The following is a 15,954-nucleotide window of genomic DNA, read 5'->3' on the forward strand; positions in this document are numbered from 1 at the left end:
TGTCCCTGGGCTGTGGTGCTATCCATACTGCCACCCACGAGCCCCTTGCTGATACAACACTGGACCAACAATGAGAACCCTTGAGACGGAAATCGAGGCAGGTCCAGAAGGGAGGAAGGAAGGAAGGGAGGGAGGAAATAGAAATAACACTGTCTCTGATACAACACTGGACAAACAGTGTGAACCCTAGAGACAGAATTCGAGGCAGGTCTGGGAAGGAAGGAGGGAAGGGAGGGAGGGAGGGAGGGAGGACCTTCATGCACACATGCCTATGGTAAGAACTTTTACAAAGACTCTGAAGGGCTCTTACCCATGTATGCCTATAACGAGAACTTTATGAAGGACTTTTCAAACTGCAGCTTGCTACCTGAGTCACAAGAACATCTAGTCAGATGTACAAGAACACATGCCTGTCACACTGTCTCCACCAATGAACTGGCATCAACTCCTGGAATAGCCCCTGTAATCAATGCTCCTCTGTTTCAGAACAAATTATGTGTATGTTTTCCCTTTTCCTTTAAAAGCTTTTTCTCACCTCAACCCCTTTGGACATGTCCTTGGTCCCCATACCTTGCAAGTCCTGGGCCTGCAAATCCCCTGTGCAAACCCCCTATGCACTCAATGATAAACTCTTTATCTTCGGAGGATCTTCTTCTGTCTGCTCTTTAAGTGGACACTTAAATATTCAAAAATTTCAGAAAACTCAAAAACTTTTAAGGTTGCTTCTGAATGTGAATGAAGCCAATGAGAGACACTGGAAGGATGAAAAGTAGTTCATCAGACATCCTTACACACCTGCTCCCAACACACACTACCTTCAGTGGCCTCTGCAGGGCATGTCCTCACATACACATCCTATCATTATTGTGGTGTGACATTATCATGTGGATGACACAGAGAAGTCACATTGTATTGTATGTGTGTTTTTGTGAACATATAAGTTTGTGTTGTGGAAATCTTTAAGCATAGATTAGAACTTAAATCTCATTTTTGTATTTCTTATTTCTTCCAAGTCTACTTGAAGCCACCAAAGTGGGGGAAATCTCAGCATTGGATGAGGGGGTGACCATCTCATGTGCCTTCTGACTCTCACTCATTGTGACCGGGGAATGGGACAATGGTTGCGACTGAGGGTTCTTATTTTTTTTTTTTTTGAAACGGAGTCTCACTCTCACCCAGGCTGGAATGCAGTGGTGCCATCTCGGCTCACTGCAACCTCTGCCTTCCCAGGAGGTGCAATTCTCCTGCCTCAGCCTCCTGAGTACCTGGGACTACAGGTGCCTACCACCACACCTGGCTAATCTTTTTTTTTTGCTTTTTTCTTTGGATTTTTAGTAGATACAGGGTTTCACCATATTGGCCAGGCTGGTCTTGAACTCCTGACCTTGTGATCCACCTGCCTCAGCCTCCCAAAGTGCTGGCATTACAGGTATGAGCCACCGCGCCCAGCCGTGACTGAGGGTTTCCTTGACGCATCACAAGTCACAGGGCTCACAGTTTATAGTCCCTCCTTGTCCTCCTCTCCGTGTCGTGGAATTCCTTTTACAGCTTCCACCATGGAGACACCCAACGGAAGGCAGAGCACAACTGGCTTCTAAATAATCTCACTGTATTAAGTGCCAAGTTTAGTGCCAGTTGCCGACAGTGCCAATTTCTAGATCCACAAATTCATAAAATAGCAAAATTCTATAAAAGGAAAATAAAATTAGACCACGTTGAGCTCATCTGCTGTTTTGGCAATCAGAAACCACTCCTTTTCAGATATAGGCAGCTAATTTTTCTTTGAGGAACCATTCTCAAAGAGGAGAAGTTCAAAGAAAAATTAGCTGTCTTTATCGGAAAGATCCTCCCTTTTGCTCAATCTGTGGGCAGTGGGGACCACACTTATTTCTGCCCCATTCCTGTCTTTAAGAGCATTCATAAGATGAAGGCCTTTTCCCCATCTATTCCTCCCCTCTTCATACTGATTATGTGAGGGATGGGCATGGGCTGGTCTAATTCTAGTCCATCAAAAGTGGCTTCTGCCCTCATGGGTGTGTACAGCAAATCAATGCAGATGCGCTGGGTTCTACAGAACATGGACGTTATGGGGGTGCATTATGGAGGCACGTTGCTCACTGTAGATGATGATGAAAAGGTTCCTGACAAGATGCCTGAAAGATGAGTATGACATAGGTACCAATGTGGGCAAGGGTTAGAAGACAGAAGTAAAATACACAGGAAGTTTGATTATATAAAGATAGATGGGTACTGTATGAATGGAGATATGGGAAGGAAGGGCTGCAGGATGAAGGACTGGTGAGGATGCCAGGAGCAGGTGACGTGGAGATTGTGAACTGCACTGGAAAGAGTCTTCATCACTTAAAGTGCAATTGGCATATGCAAAAATAGACCCGAACGATCATTTTCAACCAGCTGGAGGAAGGTGTCATTGATAGGATTCTAACTACCATTATTTGGAGGTCAAACTTATGAACATATATAGTCTGATATAGCCTCTGCTTCTCCTCTGTAGTAATCATTTGCTCACTAACTCATAAGGAGATTGTTCCAGTTTGAAAAGAAGGCTCTGCATGTGTAGATCTGAAAGTTTGACTTGGGTGCTAGTCCAGCAGCTGGGGGTCACGGAGAACCCACCTAATCACATGCTCTCTCATGTGTAACACTCAGAATGGCATGGACCATATATATATATAATTGTTTTATATATATATATATATGATTCTTATATACATACATACATATATATGAACATACATGTGTAACTGATGAATATGAATATTGATGAAATTAATATACATAATTGTTATATTACTTGAACTCACAATTATTCTTCTATAACTATTCTACAGCAATATTTGGACAAATATGTAGAAAAAAGCATGTTAAATGGAACACTATTGAGAGTAAGAAAAATGGGCTCACCAAAAATGTACATCACCAGGGGTGAGTTAAATTAAATGGGATGCATTGCAGTCTTTAAAATAATGTAGTAGGTTTAGGTGAACCCATATGCAAAGATGCACAAGAAATATTATGTGAAAAAAGCAAGTTATAGATAAGTGTATTTGACCACATACAGACATGTGTAAGTGTTCACACACAACTCCAAAAGGATAAATTCCAAATTGTAAATACTTTGGGATGACGGGGTGGAAAAACAAAACCATTAGAGACATTTTTAAATTATAAATTTATATATCATGGCACTATTTTAATAAGCAAACAGCAGATGGTGTAACCATTTTTAAAATTCGAAAACTTAAAGAAATAACTTGCATCTGGAAAAGAAATGCACACTGAGGTATTTATACAGGCTTAGTTCAAAAATGCTGCACTTTTTTATTTTATTTTATTTTATTTTTGAGATGGAGTCTCGCTGTGTCCCCCAGGCTGGAGTGCAGTGGCATGATCTCCACTCACTGCAACCTCTGCCTCCCAGGTTCAAGTGATTCTCATGCCTCAGCTTCCCAAGTAGCTGGGATTACAGGCATGTGCCACCACACCTGGCTAGTTTTTGTATTTTAGTAGAGACAGGGTTTCCTTCTGTTGGCCAGGTTGGTCTCCAACTCCTGACCCACCTCAGTCTTCCAAAGTGCTGGGATTACAGGTGTGAGCCACCATGCCTGGCCCCAAAATACTGTAGTTTTGAAATAAACCTTGTTAATCACATGAAACCCCAGCACAACATCCACAAGACATGCAGCATGTGGCTGAAAGTCCTGGGCAAGGAGAATGCATACTAACCCAGTCCATGGGGCCAACCCGGGGACTTACAGTGCAGAGGTCAGAGCCCCAGGTGCTCCCTGACTCTTCCCTGGAGGCCTCTGCATAGAGTAAGCAGAAGAATGACTGCCTCTGCTGGTTTCCCAGGCTCTTAGCTGCTGAAGGAGCCCCGAGGAATCTTCTGGAAACAGCTTTCCTCAGACAGAATGAAGAGGACACAGGTGCACAAGGTGATAGCAATGTAAGCCTCGTACTGCCTCTCTTCCTCCACCACATGCCGACTGAGTATCCCCAAGGGGCCTCTTTAACTTTTTTGGGACTTGTCTCTCTGCCCCAAAAAGTGGAAACCATCATTCTTGCTCTGCTCACCATGCAGGTTGTTGTCAAGATTGGATTAATGAATGTAAAAGAGATCTTGTAAACCATGACGGGCTGTCTGTGCATAGGAAAAGAACCACTTCCCTCACATACGGATGATTTTCATCTGATTTCAACTGTAAGGGAAAATAGTCAAGCTTTCAAAGGCTATGGGTAAGATGATCGAGCTTTCTTTGTTTAATAAAAAGAAGGGGCCGGGCACAGTGGTTCATGCCTGTAATCCCAGCACTTTGGGAGGCTGAGGCGGGTAGATCGCTTGAGATCAGGAGTTCAAGACCAGCCTGGCCAATATGTGAAATTCAGTTTCTACTAAAAAATGCAAAAATTAGCTGGGCGTGATAGCAGGCACCTATAATCCCAGCTACTTGAGGGACTGAGGCAGGAGAATCACTTGAACTCAGGAGATGGTGGCTGCAGTGAGCCAAGATCACATCACTGCACTCCAGGCTGGGTGACCGAGTGACACTCCATTTCAAAAAAAAAAAAAAAAAAAAAGGATATTTGAGAGGCTGAGAACAAAGGATCCCTTGGGCCTTGGAGTTTGAGACCACCCTGGGCAACACAGAGAGACCCTGCCTCTGCAAAAAAATAAAATAAAAAATTAGCCAGGCATAGTGTCACTCACCTGTGGTCCTACCTACTCAGGAGGCTGAGGTGGGAGGATCTCTTGAGCCCAGGTCAAAACTGCAGTAAGCTATGATTGCCCTACTACACTCCTGGCTATGACAGGGCACACTGTCTCTAAAAAATAAAAATAAACAAAATTTTAAAAAGTTTGGCATTTTGATTTTGCAAAACAAGGTCATGAGCCTTTTGGCCCATGGGACTGTTAGCACTCTGCTTCAGAATTAGCTCAATGATCTCTCACAAGATGCAAACACAAGAAGACCATCACAGAGGCATCCATTTATCACTCAAGAAGATAAGAGAGGCTTTAATTCTTCTTTCTTCCATTTCATAAATACATGTGAAATTCTTTCCAGACTTCACTGACACCGTTGAGCCACATTCGCATCCATGTCCATGTGTAGTGCTTACTAATTCCTGAACTGTATGTCCTCTCACACTGGTATGGAGGACAGTTTTGTTGGCTTACCTCTTTAATTTCCCCAGCACGAGTCAGTCTCAGACTGAATGCATGACCTGCAGATTTTACACTTCCAGTTTCTTAAGTGTGTTTTAGTGGATTGATTTAACTTTGGCAGAAATTTTATTTAAATGTATTTGTTTGAAGTAAATATTTAAATACTAGCATTTACTAGGGAAGGAAGAGGCTTATGTATATCTGGTTGATTTCCTGGGAGAAGCTTTGGTTTTTTTTTCTCTCTCTAGGTTTATTAATCATTTTTGGCACACCATCTTCTGTCCTAGAGGGGCCACACTGAGTCAACCAAGCCCCAGGCCAGACCAAGAACAGAACACCTTTGTATGTGGTCCTGGGCAGGGGATGAAAGTTAGTAAAGGAAACATTCTGACATCCAAAAGGTCAAGGTCTATTTACAGACACAAACATGCCATGTATCAGGATAATATGACCAAATATTAAACAAGGTGGGAATTTTCTCACTCTTCCTCCTACCCATACTTATCTCCAACCCTAGAAGCTAGGACATTCCTGTCATATTACCCAAGGTAGGAGCAAAACCAAGCCAAAAAGAAAAGTAAGTAAATCCATTCTGAGCTTTGGGCTTTCACAATAGAATACTGAAACCCAAGAGAGTGATTGCTCTTGAAAGAAAGAGATTTGTATCCTTTGAACCTACTTGGTGTTTTAGTGGATTGATTTAACTTTAACCTTAAAATTTGACCTAAACAATAGGCAGAGAACATATATGATCTGACTGGGCGCAGCGGCTCATGTCTGCAATCCCAGCACTTTGGGAGGCCAAGACTGGCTGGTCTTTTGAGCCCAGGAGTTCAAGACCAGCCTGGGCAACACGGCAAAATCCCTTCTTTACAAAAAATACAAAAATTAGCTGGGTCTGGTGGCACACACCAGGAAACAGTGGTAGGAAGATTGTTTGAGCCCAGGAGGTCCAGGCTGCAGTGAACCAAGATCATGCCACTGGGCTCCAGCCTGGGCAACACAGTGAGACCCTATCTCAAAAAATAAAAATAATATACATATGTGTGTGTGTGTGTGTGTGTGTGTATAATGTGTATATATAAAATGTGTGTGTGTATATATATATAAAGTCTATCAGAATGGACTCTTCTAGTTTTCCTGTAATAAACACCCCCATGTACTTCAGGGTAGAATGTGTCTGGAGGGAAAGCAAGGGAAGGTATATCGTTCCCACCCGCTGGTCTTGGTCCTAAGTGGTGATAATGGGGTCACAGGTCTTCCAGATGGTTTAGGAGATCTGGAATATAAGAGACTTGGATCTCTCTTCTTATCCAGTTGCCACAGAGTTCCTCACACCACCTTGGTTTAAGAAAGTAGACTAAAGATGGTCCCATGTGAATTCAAGGCACAGAGGCCTGAAAGGATCACCCAGTCCAGTGTTTCCCAGGTGAATGGAGAAGCCAAACAGTCTTTTGAGCCACCAGCACTGGAGGACAAGGATGGGCCTCATGACTGGGTTCAGGGTGCACCATTATGGATATGTGGCAAATCTCATATTGGGGACCAGCTGGGAATGCAAACTTATCAGGGAAAGTTAAGGAAGAAAAGAAGTCAGACAGGAAAACCATCTCTGTGGACACCAGCATCAGACAGAGAAGAGCTGAGAAGTTATTTATGCATCCGCAACAGTCCTGTGTGAGCCTCCTGGTGCTTAGACTCAACTCCATGAAAAAGAGGAGGATGGAATTACAAATGGATTGAGTGTAATGCATATTTCTTGAAATAAATTAGAATTGGTGAGCTGATGCTTTACGTCATCTGACTAAACAGGGCTAGAAATAAATGTTAAGTTGATTAGGTAGACTGAGAGTGTGTACGTAGTACACACAGAAAGAATGAGAGATAGAAATAGAGACAGATATGGAGAGACAGAGAGCAAAGAAAAAATAGAGAGAGAGTGAGCATGCACATGATCTATCCTGGCATGCAGGCATGACACCGGTTAGTACCTGGCTTGTACACAGTAGGCACTACTCAATAAATGACTGTTGAACACATTAAGCTGAAAAGGGAATCTGAAGTAAGGAGGTGAAGTTAGAAATGGATGGTGCAGAGTGAGGTATGGGAGAGGTTGTTCCCTCTTTTTTAAAAATTTTCTATCACAATTTTTCCTGCAGTAGGACCTAAGTTTAAAATAAGATTGAAATACGTTCTCTGGTGTCCTCAAAACTCCACTCTCTCACTTGCAATGGGAAAGACTGGGTACCCTAGTCAGACACACTGCGAGGGGATGGCTCACAGGGTGTCCAGCTCCTTCCAGCTTGCCTGGGTCTTTTTCAGCTTTAGCCCCATGTCTTAGGAAAGGCCCAGTGCCAAGCACATCGGGATGGTTGGTCACTTTGATTCAAATTCTGCATATCCAGTCATGGAGGGATAATGTTCACAGCTCACAACTCTCCATTTTCAGGATTTGAAAACCAAGAAAATGGACGTTGAGGTATTCAAAGGAAGAAGCACAGCCTGTTGTATCTGCACAGTAATAGCCAACGTTCGAACAAGAGTGTTATTGAAAAATAAATTAGCTCATTATGGTTGGGGTCATTGAGAAGGATGTGATCTCACCAGTCTTCAAATCAAGAGACACACTGGGGAACTAAATGCCACAATCTCTTTATTGCATCCCTACCTGAATGCAAAGCTCCCCTCAACCTGGGTGACATCAAGATGAGATCTTATCAGGAGAGAGGAGACTATTAATTTGGCCATGTTAATTTATCATGGTGGAGATATGGTGCATAATTTAACATTTATCTCATTAATTTTATAGGTACTCTTTATAGCTCTTACAACAGTTAGAAATGTTCAATGGAAAAGTGAGCTCTCCTCACCTCCTAGGCATTCCGTGAGATAAGGTTTTGGGAAACCTTTTATGTCACATGTTTCTCCTCCCTGACCTCTGTTTCCATACTGCTGCAAAGCACAGTGTGCCCAGTTTTCTAGAGGATGGGGAGGTGCAATTCACAGCATCAAGTCAGCAGAGGGGAGGGGAGTTAACTTGTTGGGTGTCTGAGATGGGCTGATGAAATGCAGCATAGAAAATTAGCCCAGTAAAACAGCTATAAAACTTGAATCACAGCATCATAAAAATGCCAACAGACCAAGAACAATAAATATCGCAGGCAGCCAAGAACAAGGCGAGTTGCCCTATGCACAAACCTGGAAATACACATTACCTTTAATAACCTTCCTATAACATTGTTAATTAAGCCATCTCTGAAACAACAGTCAATGTATTGAAAAGATGATTCTACCATAGAAAGTGGAGACAAATTTTATTATTGTTTAAATTATTGGGAGTTGCAAACAAAGTCACTCTCTGTCCTCCTTACTTACAGATACTGTGTTTGCAAATGTACTTGCTAAAATGTACTTATAATTTTAAGTACTTTAAACTGATGACTTTCTATTGCTTTGCATAAAAAAGCTGCAAAATGGAGAAACATTACGGATAGTCTAGTTCACTGCTTTCCCAAGTAGAAATAAATTCTTGTTATCTGCAGCAGCTATTTTTTTTTCTTTTTGAAATTTTTTAGTTGACAAATGAAAACTGTATATATTGATGATATATAACCCTGTATTTTGAAATACGCATGCCATACTTTGTAGAAATAAGTCAAGCTAATTAATGTATGCATTGCCCCATACTCATTTACTCATTTTCTGTGGTGAAAACACTTAAAATCTCCTTTTTAGCAATTTTCAAGAATACCATACGTTGTTGTGAACTAGTCACTATGTTATACAATAGTTCTGAACTTTTCCTTTTATCTAACAAAAAATTTTATTCGTTGATCAATTTTTCCCCAACTCACCCCCCATCCCACAGTCATTACGTTCTATAGAGTCACCTTGGACACGGAATTATCATGTACTGAACATTTTCTAGGAGAAATAGAGATAAATTTCTTCAAGTCTCTTGTCACAACATTATTATCCATCAATGAATACATAAACTTGTCTTATGTGTGCTTCTGTTTAAAGACACCTTATTTAATATATAGCACCAACTCATTAACATTGAACTCATGACTAGCCCTGCTGTCTGTCACTCATGCCTGAACGAAGCGTCTTTGCATTTTCTCCATCAGGTACCTCACACTGCCTTCTTGTGGTAGACAAGACTTCAGCACTATACTTGCAGTCCATGTGAAACAGCAAAATCATCCATGAAAGAAACACAAAAATGCAAACAGTCTGGCACTAAACAGACTACAAAAAGGACACTTGTTTATGGTACGAGAGCGGAAACGAGAAAGCAGAGTGTCACCTTGTTCCATCTAAGGTGAAAACTTAAATTTTTTTTTCTGTTCCATGTATGTTCTAAAATGAGCATAAAAGCACCAGGAACATTGACTTTGGAATTATAAGTACATTTTAGCAAGTACATTTGCAAACACAATATCTGTAAGTAAGGAGGACAGAGAGTGACTTTGTTTGCAACTCCCAATAATTTAAACAATAATTAAATTAATGCATTTTTCTGTATCTCTCTGAGTCTCTGGTTGCAATAAATAGGAAGTGATTGTGACTTTCTTAGAAAAGCAACATAATGGAAGGATATGGGAAAACAGAAAGTCAAGGCACAATGTAAAGGAAGAGAAAAGATACGAAAGGAGATTCTCCTGGGATTAGGTTGCATTCATTTCTGCATTCCTACATATTTACAGAATTGTCATGTGCTAGGCACTGTTCGTGTCTGGTCCGGGATACAAAAGTGAACAAACCAGGTCTCTGTCCGTGTGGAATTTACAGTTTATTAGAGAAGACAATAAAGTGTTAATGTATGTTGGAAGTGATATGTGCTATGAAAACTAAAAGCCAAGTCAGCGGGCATCTGGTCTGCCAGGGATGAGAGTAGGCAGGTGGCAATTTTAAGTCCTATTTCTGCTTCTTTAGCAAGTCATGTGAACTCAGCCAATTTTCTTAACTTCACTGCATCTTACATGGTTTCATCTGTGGCTTGGGTATAACAAAAACACCTAACTCATAGGGTTGTTTGTAGGATTTTTAGGATTATTGCAGGTGAAGAACTTGGCACAGTGCTCAGCACACAGTAGGTATGTTTTCTGTTTCATGCTTATGATAATATGCTATTACAATAATGATACAATTGCTGCATAGCCCCTCGGAATCACCACCAGTGCTGGGCCTGTTGAAGATTTGAACTTTCCTAACATATTTGTCAATGGAGAGACTGTCTTTGTCTTAAAGAATATGTTTTCCATAATTGTAGAATAAAGAAAAGGCAGTAACAGAAAACCCAGTCTTGAAAGATATTTAGTGTCTCAGTTGATTTTTTCAAATATTTTACATATATTTTTCTTTCTCATCTTAGGAGAACAAAATGGCTGTGTTCTACTCTGCAGCATTTATAACTTTCTTGCTATAGAGAATGCCTTATGACTAAACCTGATAAGGAACAGAGCTTTCTCTTTGTGGTTTTCAACAACATAACCCAGATAGAAACAAGGCTACAGATATTTATGCCTCTCCTTTGTCTCTCTGAAAGTTTAAAATCAACCCCTAATTAATCCGGAATACACTGTGCATGATTTTTTCTAAAGGCTGTTAACAGCAGAGACAGGCTAGCTAGCTCTTCAGTTATCTAGTGAATAGCTATTTACCAAACCTCTTTTTTTTTCTTCTCAAGCTCACAGTTATACTCTATTTACAGCCTCCCTTGCAGAGGGACTAGGACCTAGCTGAGAAAGGTGAGTAGAAGCCATATCACCACCTCCCAGCCTGACCTATAAAACATCTCATGGGTTAGTCCTGCACACTTTGTTGCTGCCACTCAGAAGACACTTGTTAAAGATGGAGAAGGCACAGGATGGAAAGAGCCTAGGTTCTTGGATTAGTTCTTGGTGGATCTACTCACCCATCAACAAAAACAACCAGATTGGACTTTCAATGAGTGAAAAGTAAACTTCCATGGGGCTCTAACCATTACACATCTTGAGGTTCATTTACTACAGCATAGAGCTTTACCCTACATGAGATTGGAAACACCTAAGAATTGACTTTAGTGACAGACCTTGATTTCTTCAGGTAGTATAAATGTCTCAGATCTTTACTTACTGATTTCAAAGAAACAAGGACATCACTGCTCCCATATCCCCATAAATATTGCAGGAATTGAAAACAGTTTTGGGATTGCAACCTAGTCACACCGATAGTAAAGAAAACGGCCGTGCAGTTGATTTGGTTGTGCCGTGTCCTGGGATGGTCCCTTCCATTTCTGTTGAATTTATGGTCTCTGTTGGACACACAGTACATCCAACAAAAACTGATCTTGCATCTATAATTATGCCATTGTTTTTAGTAAACATCTGGGAAATGTATTGGCTTGATAATTTCCAGTGAAAATGTGTCTTTCCCTTCCATTCTCTAAAACTTCCCTGAATCCGTTAATTGACTTATTTATCCCCAACCAGTCAAACTGTGAATTTGGGGAAAGAATGTGCAAAACCAATTCAAAAAGCATATAGGGCAGTCAGGATGCTGCTATTAGGAGAGAGAACCCTGCACATGCTTCAGGCCTGGGAGAGGTGTCCCAGCCTTACCTGCAATTGTGAACCACGATCACATCTCCTGCTCCCAGCTCTCCAAATTTCCAGAGACAGACACTCCACAAGCCAGACTCCTTTGCCGTGACACTGCTCAAGACGTGCTTCATCTATTTCAATTTCTGATTTGCACTGAGGAGAGAAAAGCAATCTATCATCTCTTAGGGGAAGAAAGCCATTTGGAAGAATCTGTTTTGTACATTCATAACAGCATTGCTGGTTCTTGATGAATATCAAATAACGGCAGCAAAAGAAAGAAATAGGGAGACAGAGAGGAGGGAGGAAGGGTGGAGAGAGGAAGAATGCGAGGAAGGGAAGGAGGAAAAGAAGGAAGGAAAGAATAAGAGAGGGAGCAAGGGAGGGAGAGATAATCCTACGAAAGAATCCTCAGAGTTGCCCATAGCCCCAGACACCCTAAGTAGTCAACAGACAAATTTATTTACTTCTTTTCGTAGGTGGAAAAACAAACCATGTAAGTAACTTTTCATATACAAGTGAATTTGAGGCACCTGAGACTTTAATGTGTGGACAGATAATAAAACTTCTGTGGAAATTTTTTCATGTATCTGTGCCTAAAATAATATTCTGAGATGTTATCATCTTTTAATTCAGGTTCTCTTTGTAGTTTTCCTTTTTCCACCCCCTTCCTGCCCAACAGAGTCAGATTTCTGTTCATTGCCTCATGGAAGGTATGAGGAAGAGTGGAAAACAGAAATACCTTATTATTTTTTGGCACTTAATTTATAAAGGGCTGGTTCTTAGGAGGCAATGATAGCTACCACGTACACAGCTAGCATGTGCTGGGTGTTATTTCAAGTTCTTTGTTCTTAACTCATTTAACTCTTACAGCAGTTCCATATCATCCCTATGCTACAGAACGGGAAAATGAGGTGCAGAGAGGTTAATGAAGTTGCCCAGGTGTGTACAGATAGTAAGGGGCAGAGGCAGGGTTTGAACAAAGAAGTCTGGCTCCAAAGTCCAGACTCTGTGTCACCCCACTGTAGGGTTTTACAACACGTCGATGCCTCACTATGCTAACATGCTTTTCTCAAAACCTAAGTTGAGTTTTTGAGGAGATAAATGGAATATGGTTGTCAAGTTTTGGTAAGATCTTTTGCTTACCAACAGTAAGAGAGAAAGATTTGCACATTCAAAAACAGTGTCCTCCTCCAAGTGCCTAGGGGAGGAATGGACCTAGGAACAAAGAGAACCTCCAACCTGATCTTGGCAGGGCCTCTGGAGGAAGAGGGGGAGAAGGAAGGGCTCTGTGTGCAGCTTCCAGAGGTCCCCAGTCCTTGAAAGAAGCCGATTTTCCATAAAACTAATGAGATGCAGAACCCTTCATTGGCTTAGATCTATCTCTAGTCCTTAGGAAGAAGTGCTGGCCATGTGTTCACACTGTGACATGCAAAAGATGCTTTAATTACAGCCCATCAAGACCTTTGTTCAATGAGGTTGATGCAAGTCATTGTGGTTTTTGTCATTACGTTCAATGGCAAAAATCTTAATGACTTTTGCACTAACCTAACGATTTCTCCTCTGTCACGCATCCCCAAGTTATATGATGGTCCAGTGGCTGCAGGCAAGTTTGCCATACGGCTAAGGGTTCTTTGAGTTGTGTGTGCATTTGTCCGGGTTTAGTAGGATGTATTTATATGGCTGAACTCAGTTATCAGTATAGCTATGGTATCTGTCTTGCTGTAGGAAGAACTTCCAGGAGTAGTTCCTCCCCACTGTGTCAACCCACTCAAAGGTACTGGGTCAGGATTTATTTCCTAATATGAGCTTGTTCTAGAAGTGAATCTGACGTGGATAGTGCAGGAGAAACAAGTTTTGAAATGAAAGGAGGGAGAAACTTGTTTATAATTATTGCTCCAATCATCAGAGGTATAAAACTATCCATTAAAGATTTGGTTTTCATCAATGCTTAGTCACAACAAGATTTCTGATGATTCAATGTTATCTGCAACATGTTTGCGTTTCCCCACGATTCATATGTTGAAGTCTTAACCTCCACCCTCCCCCTGTGGCTGTATTTGGAGATGAGGCTTCTAAGGAAGTAATTAGAATAAATGAGGTCATAGGGTGTGGCTTGATCATATAGGATCAGTGAATTTGTATTGAAAGGATTGGATGTCTTTTGGTAGTAACATATTTTGAGTTTGATTGTCATCAAAAGCATCTTGAAGCATCTCGAAGGCAATTCTTTAAACTTCCTTATTAACTCTTCTGTGTTTGTTTATATGTTTTTTAAAAAATCAAAAATTCCCAATTACATCAGTATATATGTCAACTTCCTGGCAAGGCCACCTGATTATCGTGGTATTGACGAGAAAGCACCCTTTCAGCAGCACAGAGCCTCATTCCTTTGTGTAGTTTATGGGTCTCTGAAAAGCCTCCTGCAGGGGCATTAATTGCTATTCAGAGCTAACTCTGGAGATTTTTGTCTTTCTGAAGGTTTGCCTGTCAGTGTGACTGGATTATCTGGCTATTAAACTGTGGTCCTTTCAGCATGCCAACCCTCTAAAGAGACTGTGCTAGCAACTCAAGAGATAAACAAAGAGGTGACTTTCTGTAAGTGTAAGCAAACTCCAGCCTTACTCTTAGAAACAACTGACAATCCAATGTGCTACTTAATCAATCTGCAAACAGCTACTGCGTGGCCTCTGGGTGCTGGACACTACCAGAACATTAACACTGTGGGAGTTCAGTCAGGTTGGTGGGGAAAATATTGCTTATAATAGCCACAAACCCTCTTGGAAGGCCTGAGAGTTTGCATAACTTTGGTAATAGATCTCGCTGCAGGTGGCCTGTTCACTTTACCTTTAAATAAATTACAGTAGTAACAAAGGAATGTGAGAAGTTATCTGTCTAGATTGTTTACTCATGTGGTCCTAAGACTAACCTTTGATCTACTGTGGGTGCTTATGTGCTTTCTACACTGGAAGTCCACAATGTCAATTACCCTCTAGTGGTGTTGACTCAAACCTTTGTCAATTAATCTTTATTGAATAAATGCGAGTCTCACTGGTAAGTCTAGGCCGCGGTCGCAACTGTTTACAGCACTCTGCTTGGAGTCTTGTAAGCAGCTCAGACACTCAGCCGAACTCGCAAAACAAAATATCTGTGTGTCAGCGTACTTCATTCATCCGTCGTTGGGTCAGGGTCTGCGGGACAGACCCCCGCATAGCACCATGCTGGGTAACATACATCAGATGAGGATTTTAAAAGTTAGGCTGTTGGGTTTGTTTTAAGGTGATGTGTTTTCTAATTTTGAAGTTTGATAATTTGGAGAAGAGAGGAATTGAGGAGTTGGGCCAGAGATTAAGTATATTTCCTGCCTTGTCATGGAGAAGAGGATTAATAAAACATGAATTGTAAACAATCAGAATAGAAATGATGTAATACTTAAACATTATGAGATTAGAGGTGATTGGCGTTTTCTTTTTACCCTTTTTATGTTTTGGCCAATTATTAAATATTACTTGCATAGTTAAAATAAGATGAAGGTAAAATCGTACCTGTATTACTTAGGATGCTTCAGCTCCAGTAGGATAAATATCCAACCAGCAGCAGCTTCACCCAGAAGGAATATGAATTGCTTCTTTCGCAAGAATTGGGAAATCTGTGGTTCTGTGCCTTTGTTCAGATTTCCATGATGTCACGTCAGGTTTAACCACTTTTCCGCTTTCTTCACGGTCATCCTCTCCGTTTTGGCTTTTTCTCCTCTTGGCTGTCATCTCATGGTGACTAGATGGCGGGAGCAGTGCCAAGCATTACATGTGTGTCCCAAGAAGGAAGGAAGAAGGTGACAAAGCGGCTTTCAGCTTAAGGGTTTCTCCAGCAGACACTCCCCCTCTGGCTGAAGAGAGGCCAAGAAAACCAGTGTCTGATCAAAGGGAGCTTGACGGCCATGATTTTCAGCTGTGGCCAATCAGAATCTATGTACTGCGGGTGGGCTGTGGCCAATCAGAATCTATGTACTGCAGGTGGGGCTGTGGTCAATCAGAATCTATGTACTGTGGGTGGGCTGTGGCCAATCAGAATCTATGTACTGCAGGTGGGCTGTGGCCAATCAGAATCTATGTACTGCAGGTGGGCTGTGGCCAATCAGAATCTATGTACTGTGGGTGGGCTGTGGCCAATCAGAATCTATGT

At 41.4% G+C, this 15,954-nt stretch overlaps 1 long non-coding RNA gene across 5 annotated transcripts in view; it reads right to left on the minus strand.

The window, feature by feature from the left end:
* Nucleotides 1-15,954, minus strand: part of LOC108540441 (uncharacterized) — a 50,923-nt gene that overhangs the window by 24,970 nt on the left and 9,999 nt on the right. For 3 of the 5 annotated variants that reach the window (XR_001888668.1, XR_001888676.1, XR_001888672.1), the window contains exons 3-4: nucleotides 15,318-15,658; nucleotides 11,794-11,928 (exon numbers count right to left, since the gene is read on the minus strand). This is a non-coding gene — a long non-coding RNA (uncharacterized LOC108540441). Of the gene's footprint in view, nucleotides 1-4,761; nucleotides 4,846-11,793; nucleotides 11,929-15,317; nucleotides 15,659-15,954 lie in introns of those variants that run through there. The other 2 variants (XR_001888673.1, XR_001888677.1) reach the window with 2 other exon arrangements.

The sequence above is a fragment of the Rhinopithecus bieti genome, unplaced genomic scaffold, assembly GCF_001698545.2.
Source record: "Rhinopithecus bieti isolate Rb0 unplaced genomic scaffold, ASM169854v2 scaffold_574, whole genome shotgun sequence".
Taxonomy (NCBI): Eukaryota; Metazoa; Chordata; class Mammalia; order Primates; family Cercopithecidae; genus Rhinopithecus; species Rhinopithecus bieti.